The sequence below is a fragment of the Notolabrus celidotus genome, chromosome 22, assembly GCF_009762535.1.
Source record: "Notolabrus celidotus isolate fNotCel1 chromosome 22, fNotCel1.pri, whole genome shotgun sequence".
Taxonomy (NCBI): domain Eukaryota; kingdom Metazoa; phylum Chordata; class Actinopteri; order Labriformes; family Labridae; genus Notolabrus; species Notolabrus celidotus.
In genome coordinates, this window is record NC_048293.1 from 254,464 (window position 1) to 263,085 (window position 8,622).

The following is an 8,622-nucleotide window of genomic DNA, read 5'->3' on the forward strand; positions in this document are numbered from 1 at the left end:
TTCCAAAAATGTTAATCAACCAGGCAGTGGAAGAATGATACTTCAAAATATAGTTGGCATCAGAAAGTGGACGGTCAAAGGTCACAATAGTTTCAAGTCAAGAAGCTCAGAATTGTGACTGTTAGAGCTCTCAATCTGGCTCTGATGATGCTGTGATGGTAGCAGGTATGTGTTTGTGATCCTTAGGAGTTCACCATCAGTAATAGTTCTGGTCTCCAGACATTAGAGCGTGAGAAACATCCAGAACAAACCAAGACTATACTTTCAGGGATCATTTCTTTAGTTGTTGACTTGAGGAATGTGTTTCTAAAGAGTTTGGTCTCGCTGTCCATGATGAAGAGTTCAGATGTTTCCTTCAGAGCAGGAAGCTGGTGGGAAGACTTTGTTTCTTCTCCACTGTTGAAGACTGTTCAGAGTTTCTGAGAGATTCTCTGATGGAGGAAATATGATCTGAGTGGATCTTTTGATCTGTTAAAAAAACTTGAATTCCAAATGTAGTCCATATAGGCTTTGAGGTTTACTACATGTTCCATGTTAATGAACAGAAATTGAAATAGATGATTTAAAGATTTTTAGGTCAATTTCAGATTGACAAACTTTTATCACCACTGAATTTTCAAAGTTTACTTTTTGGCGTAGAAATACCTCGTGCCAAGAACACGTTTGAGTTACAATTATTGGGATTCAAAGTGCTCTGCTCGGACAGGTCTAAGAAAGGTAATTGTGGTTCTGAGAGTAAAGAAGGATACTCTAACTACTTCTGCCAACACACTCAAGAGACAGAAGAACAAGAAACAGTCTGACCAGGCCTCATCAGTGAGAACACCTGAGCAGGTTCACCATGATTGTTCATGAGGGATTGAAGCAGCTGGTCCTTTGACCCAATGAGTAAGGCGTATCTTTATTCTCAGAGACTTTGACACTGGTGTTCAGACATTTTGGTGACTGATGTGCACTTTAATGCCAGAACTGCTTCACATTGTGGAGCTGCATTTAAACAAAAAATAAAACATCCACTCAGATCATGTTTCCTCCATTAGAGAGTCTCTCAGAAACTCTGAACAGTCTTCAACAGTGGAGATGAAACAAAGTCTTCCCACCAGCTTCCTGCTCTGAAGGAAACATCTGAACTCTTCATCATGGACAGCGAGACCAAACTCTTTAGAAACACATTCCTCAAGTCAACAACTAAAGAAATGATCCCTGAAAGTATAGTCTTGGTTTGTTCTGGATGTTTCTCAAGCTCCAATGTCTGGAGACCAGAACTATCACTGATGGTGAACTCCTAAGGATCACAAACACATACCTGCTACCATCACAGCATCATCAGAGCCAGATTGAGAGCTCTAACGGTCACAATTCTGAGCTTCTTGACTTGAAACTATTGTGACCTTTGACCCTCCACTTTTTGATGCCAACTAAATTTTGGATGTGGATTCCACTTGTAGTAAGTTATTTCTGTCAACAAATAACACCCCAGTTTCTACAAGTCTAAACACCTGCCTCTTAGTATTTGTTACAATAAAGATGCACCTCACCCTGTAAGTCATGACTGTTTGCTTCATTTTCACAAGAGCCATCATGGTGCACCTGCTCAGGGGTTTTCACTGATGTTAATGTGTCAGTAGATGTAGGAGTGTTTTTGTGAACATTAGATATTCACCATCAGTGAGAGTTCTGGTCTCCAGACATTAGAGTGTGAGAAACATCTAGAACAAACCAAGACTATACTTTCAGGAATCATTTCTTTAGTTGTTGACTTGAGAAATGTGTTTCTAAAGAGTTTGGTCTCGCTGTCCACGATGAAGAGTTCAGATGTTTCCTTCAGAGCAGGAAGCTGGTGGGAAGACTTTGTTTCATCTCCACTGTTGAAGACTGTTCAGAGTTTCTGAGAGATTCTCTGAGGGAGGAAACATGATCTGAGTGGATTTTTAAACATTGTCAGATAAAAATATATATAAGTCTAATTAATAGTTTTGCATGTCATGTCCTCACAAGTTAATACTTCACTTTTCAGCCTCAAACTGACAATTATTTTGGCAACTCCTTAAGCAGTTGGTTGCTCCTTTAAAAGTGTAGACCTTTTCTTAGAAAAGAGTGGTTGACTTGGTAAAAGCAAAAAAAACTGTAGCTTTCTAAACTGTATGTACAGTACCTGGAAACACTTAGGTCACTGTTAATTGTAGAAGTAGTTATATTGTTTCTTTTTTTTTCATGATGCAAAACTAAGAAGTCAGGAAGATCTTTAGTTTGAAATAGTTTGAATGTACAAGTAGTATATAGTCTTAGCAATTCTACCACAGATTTGATTAGATTGAACAGAACTTCAAAATACATCACTTTATTGTTGAATCAATGTCCACTCAGATCATGTTTCCTCCATCAGAGAATCTCTCAGAAACTCTAAACAGTCTTCAACAGTGGAGATGAAACAAAGTCTTCCCACCAGCTTCCTGCTCTGAAGGAAACATCTGAACTCTTCATTGTGGACAGCGAGACCAAACTCTTTAGAAACACATTTCTCAAGTCAACAACTAAAGAAATGATCCCTGAAAGTATAGTCTTGGTTTGTTCTAGATGTTTCTCACACTCTACTGTTTGGAGACCAGAACTCTCACTGATGGTGAACTCCTAATTATCGGAAACACTGACCCGCTACAATCACAGCATCATCAGAGCCAGATTTGTTTGATGTTTGGGAATACGTTTCATTTTAATGTGTGATAGCAGAGTTGGTATTTATGTGAGTACAGAGGAGACATGTGTTTCCAAAAATGTTAATCAACCAGGCAGTGGAAGAATGATACTTCAAAATATAGTTGGCATCAGAAAGTGGACGGTCAAAGGTCACAATAGTTTCAAGTCAAGAAGCTCAGAATTGTGACCGTTAGAGCTCTCAATCTGGCTCTGATGATGCTGTGATGGTAGCAGGTATGTGTTTGTGATCCTTAGGAGTTCACCATCAGTGATAGTTCTGGTCTCCAGACATTAGAGCGTGAGAAACATCCAGAACAAACCAAGACTATACTTTCAGGGATCATTTCTTTAGTTGTTGACTTGAGAAATGTCTTTCTAAAGAGTTTGGTCTCGCTGTCCACGATGAAGAGTTCAGATGTTTCCTTCAGAGCAGGAAGCTGGTGGGAAGACTTTGTTTCTTCTCCACTGTTGAAGACTGTTCAGAGTTTCTGAGAGACTCTCTGATGGAGGACACATGATCTGAGTGGATCTTTTGATCTGTTAAAAAAACTTGAATTCCAAATTTAGTCCATATAGGCTTTGAGGTTTACTACATGTTCCGTGTTAATGAGCAGAAATTGAAATAGATGATTTAAAGATTTTTAGGTGAATTTCAGATTGACAAACTTTTATCACCACTGAATTTCAAAGTTTACTTTTTGGCGTAGAAATACCTCGTGCCAAGAACACGTTTGAGTTACAATTATTGGGATTCAAAGTGCTCTGCTCGGACAGGTCTGAAAATTTTAGTTGAGGGTCTGAGAGTAAAGAAGGATACTCTAACAACTTCTGCCAACACACTCAAGAGACAGAAGAACAAGAAACAGTCTGACCAGGCCTCATCAGTGAGAACACCTGAGCAGGTGCACCATGATTGTTCATGAGGGATTGAAGCAGCTGGTCCTTTGACCCAATGAGTAAGGCGTATCTTTATTCTCAGAGACTTTGACACTGGTGTTCAGACATTTTGGTTACTGATGTGCACTTTAATGCCAAAACTGCTTCACATTGTGGAGCTGCATTTAAACAAAAAATTAAACATCCACTCAGATCATATTTCCTCCATCAGAGAGTCTCTCAGAAACTCTGAACAGTCTTCAACAGTGGAGAAGAAACAAAGTCTTCCCACCAGCTTCCTGCTCTGAAGGAAACATCTGAACTCTTCATCATGGACAGCGAGACCAAACTCTTTAGAAACACATTTCTCAAATCAACAACTAAAGAAATGATCCCTGAAAGTATAGTCTTGGTTTGTTCTGGATGTTTCTCAAGCTCCAATGTCTGGAGACCAGAACTATCACTGATGGTGAACTCCTAATTATCACAAACACATACCTGCTACCATCACAGCATCATCAGAGCCAGATTGAGAGCTCTAACGGTCACAATTCTGAGCTTCTTGACTTGAAACTATTGTGACCTTTGACCCTCCACTTTTTGATGCCAACTAAATTTTGGATTCGGATTCCACTTGTAGTAAGTTATTTCTGTCAACAAATAACACCCCAGTTTCTACAAGTCTAAACACCTGCCTCTTAGTATTTGTTACAATAAAGATGCACCTCACCCTGTAAGTCATGACTGTTTGCTTCATTTTCACAAGAGCCATCATGGTGCACCTGCTCAGGGGTTTTCACTGATGTTAATGTGTCAGTAGATGTAGGAGTGTTTTTGTGAACATTAGATATTCACCATCAGTGAGAGTTCTGGTCTCCAGACATTAGAGTGTGAGAAACATCTAGAACAAACCAAGACTATACTTTCAGGGATCATTTCTTTAGTTGTTGACTTGAGAAATGTGTTTCTAAAGAGTTTGGTCTCACTGTCCATGATGAAGAGTTCAGATGTTTCCTTCAGAGCAGGAAGCTGGTGGGAAGACTTTGTTTCTTCTCCACTGTTGAAGACTGTTCAGAGTTTCTGAGAGATTCTCTGATGGAGGAAATATGATCTGAGTGGATCTTTTGATCTGTTAAAAAAAACTTGAATTCCAAATGTAGTCCATATAGGCTTTGAGGTTTACTACATGTTCCGTGTTAATGAACAGAAATTGAAATAGATGATTTAAAGATTTTTAGGTCAATTTCAGATTGACAAACTTTTATCACCACTGAATTTCAAAGTTTACTTTTTGGCGTAGAAATACCTCGTGCCAAGAACACGTTTGAGTTACAATTATTGGGATTCAAAGTGCTCTGCTCAGACAGGTCTGAAAATTTTAGTTGAGGGTCTGAGAGTAAAGAAGGATAATCTGACAACTTCTGCCAACACACTCAAGAGACAGAAGAACAAGAAACAGTCTGATCAGGCCTCATCAGTGAGAACACCTGAGCAGGTTCACCATGATTGTTCATGAGGGATTGAAGCAGCTGGTCCTTTGACCCAATGAGTGAGGCGTATCTTTATTCTCAGAGACTTTGACACTGGTGTTCAGACATTTTGGTTACTGATGTGCACTTTAATGCCAGAACTGCTTCACATTGTGGAGCTGAATTTAAACAAAAAATAAAACATCCACTCAGATCATGTTTCCTCCATCAGAGAGTCTCTCAGGAACTCTGAACAGTCTTCAACAGTGGAGAAGAAACAAAGTCTTCCCACCAGCTTCCTGCTCTGAAGGAAACATCTGAACTCTTCATCATGGACAGCGAGACCAAACTCTTTAGAAACACATTTCTCAAGTCAACAACTAAAGAAATGATCCCTGAAAGTATAGTCTTGGTTTGTTCTGGATGTTTCTCAAGCTCCAATGTCTGGAGACCAGAACTATCACTGATGGTGAACTCCTAAGGATCACAAACACATACCTGCTACCATCACAGCATCATCAGAGCCAGATTGAGAGCTCTAACGGTCACAATTCTGAGCTTCTTGACTTGAAACTTTTGTGACCTTTGACCCTCCACTTTTTGATGCCAACTAAATTTTGGATGTGAATTCCACTTGTAGTAAGTTATTTCTGTCAACAAATAACACCCCAGTTTCTACAAGTCTAAACACCTGCCTCTTAGTATTTGTTACAATAAAGATGCACCTCACCCTGTAAAGGCTGATTTATACTTCTGCGTCGCCCTACGCAGCAGGGGCTGACGCGGACATGAGCCCCTCATACTTCTGCGTCGATGTGTCTGTGTCGCGCAGCAATTCTCCACCGAAACGCCTGAGGGCAGTGCGGTCTCTCTGATAGCCGGTCGCCTGCTTCCGGTCCCGCTACGATCTCTGTTTACTTTTCCACATCGATTCAGAGCGTGTTATGTTAATCTACAGCTGATACATGTTGCTGTTTATCATACAGACATGATTACATGAAGAATAGAGAGGAGGAGATCAAATACACGGCCGATGTGTGGCCGATGTCCGGGACTTTGTTTCATCTCCACTGTTGAAGACTGTTCAGAGTTTCTGAGAGACTCTCTGATGGAGGAAACATGATCTGAGTGGATGTTTTGATCTGTTAAAAAAACTTGAATTCCAAATGTAGTCCATATAGGCTTTGAGGTTTACTACATGTTCCGTGTTAATGAACAGAAATTGAAATAGATGATTTAAAGATTTTTAGGTCAATTTCAGATTGACAAACTTTTATCACCACTGAATTTCAAAGTTTACTTTTTGGCGTAGAAATACCTCGTGCCAAGAACACGTTTGAGTTACAATTATTGGGATTCAAAGTGCTCTGCTCGGACAGGTCTGAAAATTTTAGTTGAGGTTCTGAGAGTAAAGAAGGATACTCTAACAACTTCTGCCAACACACTCAAGAGACAGAAGAACAAGAAACAGTCTGATCAGGCCTCATCAGTGAGAACACCTGAGCAGGTGCACCATGATTGTTCATGAGGGATTGAAGCAGCTGGTCCTTTGACCCAATGAGTGAGGCGTATCTTTATTCTCAGAGACTTTGACACTGGTGTTCAGACATTTTGGTGACTGATGTGCACTTTAATGCCAAAACTGCTTCACATTGTGGAGCTGCATTTAAACAAAAAATAAAACATCCACTCAGATCATGTTTCCTCCATCAGAGAATCTCTCAGAAACTCTGAACAGTCTTCAACAGTGGAGAAGAAACAAAGTCTTCCCACCAGCTTCCTGCTCTGAAGGAAACATCTGAACTCTTCATCATGGACAGCGAGACCAAACTCTTTAGAAACACATTTCTCAAGTCAACAACTAAAGAAATGATCCCTGAAAGTATAGTCTTGGTTTGTTCTGAATGTTTCTCACACTCTACTGTTTGGAGACCAGAACTCTCACTGATGGTGAACTCTGAGTTTCACACATGCTCCACCTATAATCACAATCTCTATGTTCATTGCAGAAAACATCACTTCAAGACATTTTTACAAATCAATTCTAACGACCATCACCACTCTGATCATCAAAGACAGCCGAGTCATTAATGCTTATGATACTGTTATCCCCAAAGAGCTGGTAATAATAAACAAACTACTCCTAAACCTACTGACACATTAACATGTTAGTGATAATTAGACGTTCACCATCAGTGAGTTCTGGTCTCCAGACATTGGAGTGTGAGAAACATCTAGAACAAACCAAGACTATACTTTCAGGGATCATTTCTTTAGTTGTTAACTTGAGAAATGTGTTTCTAAAGAGTTTGGTCTCGCTGTCCATGATGAAGAGTTCAGATGTTTCCTTCAGGGCAGGAAGCTGGTGGGAAGACTTTGTTTCATCTCCACTGTTGAAGACTGTTCAGAGTTTCTGAGAGACTCTCTGATGGAGGAAACATGATCTGAGTGGATTCTTTTGGTCAAAAGTCTCTATTTTTTCAAGGCCTGACCTAACTTTTAACCCTCCATATCTGCAGTGTTGATGGTCTGTCACCTAAAAAGAAACATTATACATTTTTCTTCTGCTCAAAACTGTCCATCTGTAACATCCAAAGAACATTATCATTCTGTCAGGGATAATACAGCTGAGGTAGTGAGACTTAAATGCACAATATTTCGGAGAGAATCAGGCAGAGTCATTCATCAGGTTCACTCCTCTTTCAACTTGTCCAAACACATGAATGTTGCCTCTTAACTGTCAAACTCACACACCCTGTTTTCCTCCATAATTACACAACATCACGATCAACTTGTATCAGCATGTAAAGAAACGATCACTAGAAGAAGTTTAGTTTTGATTTGAACTGTTCTAAAAGTGACGAGGATTCAGCACACAGTTCCTCTATTCACAACGACCTCTGACAAAAAACAGACTTCCCCACAGTAACACAGAAAACATCTGGATCTGACAGCAGCAGATGATGAAGACCTTATTTCCTGTAAAGGCTGTGTTTTCTAAAAGCTGTGTGTACATTTTGCCGCTTGCACTACCACTGACCTTTGTGGTTTCTGTCCGCACCATATCCCTTTTTTGATGCTGATGTAAATTTGGACAGCCACAGTTCAGATACTTTCACTTTCCACCTGGCTGATGGTTCACAATGGACATGTTTGCAGTACAGAGACTGCAGCTCAAATTACCAACCACTGCAGAAAGAAAGACTTTACCTTCTGTGAGAAACTCAGAAAAACAAAAATATTTCAGCTGCTTTTCTTCCATTCTTAAAAATGTGCAACACAGCCTCACAGAGCTGCAGGAGTCACTGGGGACTATCGCTTCTGAGCTCTAAATCTTGTTTTCTTTCATTGCATTGCACCTGTTGAGAAAAAAATAATGTGATCAGACATATGATCCAGAAGTAAAGGCTAAACCTTCTCATTAAAACGTCTTCAACTTTTAAACTTCTCTGCTGTCTACGGCAGTGAAAACAGTGTCCTCATATATATTTGTGGTGCTCTGTGGTGTGAAAGCAGCATAATGCAGCTTTATTGGATGCTTTGACAGGTGGATGTTGATTGTACAGTGATTGTACGATTT

At 39.9% G+C, this 8,622-nt stretch overlaps 10 non-coding genes across 10 annotated transcripts; 5 read left to right on the forward strand and 5 right to left on the reverse strand.

Moving 5' to 3' along the window:
* The first annotated feature begins 252 nt into the window (after positions 1-252).
* LOC117806906 lies at positions 253-459 on the forward strand. Its single transcript, XR_004629811.1, has one exon. It is a non-coding gene; the product is annotated as a small nucleolar RNA U3 (small nucleolar RNA).
* A 553-nt stretch (positions 460-1,012) lies between these two features.
* On the reverse strand, positions 1,013-1,219 carry LOC117806901. The gene has a single exon (XR_004629807.1). It is a non-coding gene; the product is annotated as a small nucleolar RNA U3 (small nucleolar RNA).
* Positions 1,220-1,721: 502 nt separating this feature from the next.
* LOC117806905 lies at positions 1,722-1,928 on the forward strand. Its single transcript, XR_004629810.1, has one exon. It is a non-coding gene; the product is annotated as a small nucleolar RNA U3 (small nucleolar RNA).
* Positions 1,929-2,358: 430 nt separating this feature from the next.
* LOC117806907 lies at positions 2,359-2,565 on the reverse strand. Its single transcript, XR_004629812.1, has one exon. It is a non-coding gene; the product is annotated as a small nucleolar RNA U3 (small nucleolar RNA).
* A 453-nt stretch (positions 2,566-3,018) lies between these two features.
* Positions 3,019-3,225, forward strand: LOC117806898. The gene has a single exon (XR_004629804.1). It is a non-coding gene; the product is annotated as a small nucleolar RNA U3 (small nucleolar RNA).
* A 552-nt stretch (positions 3,226-3,777) lies between these two features.
* LOC117806908 lies at positions 3,778-3,984 on the reverse strand. The gene has a single exon (XR_004629813.1). It is a non-coding gene; the product is annotated as a small nucleolar RNA U3 (small nucleolar RNA).
* Positions 3,985-4,486: 502 nt separating this feature from the next.
* LOC117806900 lies at positions 4,487-4,693 on the forward strand. The gene has a single exon (XR_004629806.1). It is a non-coding gene; the product is annotated as a small nucleolar RNA U3 (small nucleolar RNA).
* A 553-nt stretch (positions 4,694-5,246) lies between these two features.
* LOC117806896 lies at positions 5,247-5,453 on the reverse strand. The gene has a single exon (XR_004629802.1). It is a non-coding gene; the product is annotated as a small nucleolar RNA U3 (small nucleolar RNA).
* A 1,274-nt stretch (positions 5,454-6,727) lies between these two features.
* LOC117806892 lies at positions 6,728-6,934 on the reverse strand. The gene has a single exon (XR_004629798.1). It is a non-coding gene; the product is annotated as a small nucleolar RNA U3 (small nucleolar RNA).
* A 354-nt stretch (positions 6,935-7,288) lies between these two features.
* LOC117806913 lies at positions 7,289-7,495 on the forward strand. Its single transcript, XR_004629818.1, has one exon. It is a non-coding gene; the product is annotated as a small nucleolar RNA U3 (small nucleolar RNA).
* Positions 7,496-8,622: the final 1,127 nt, after the last annotated feature.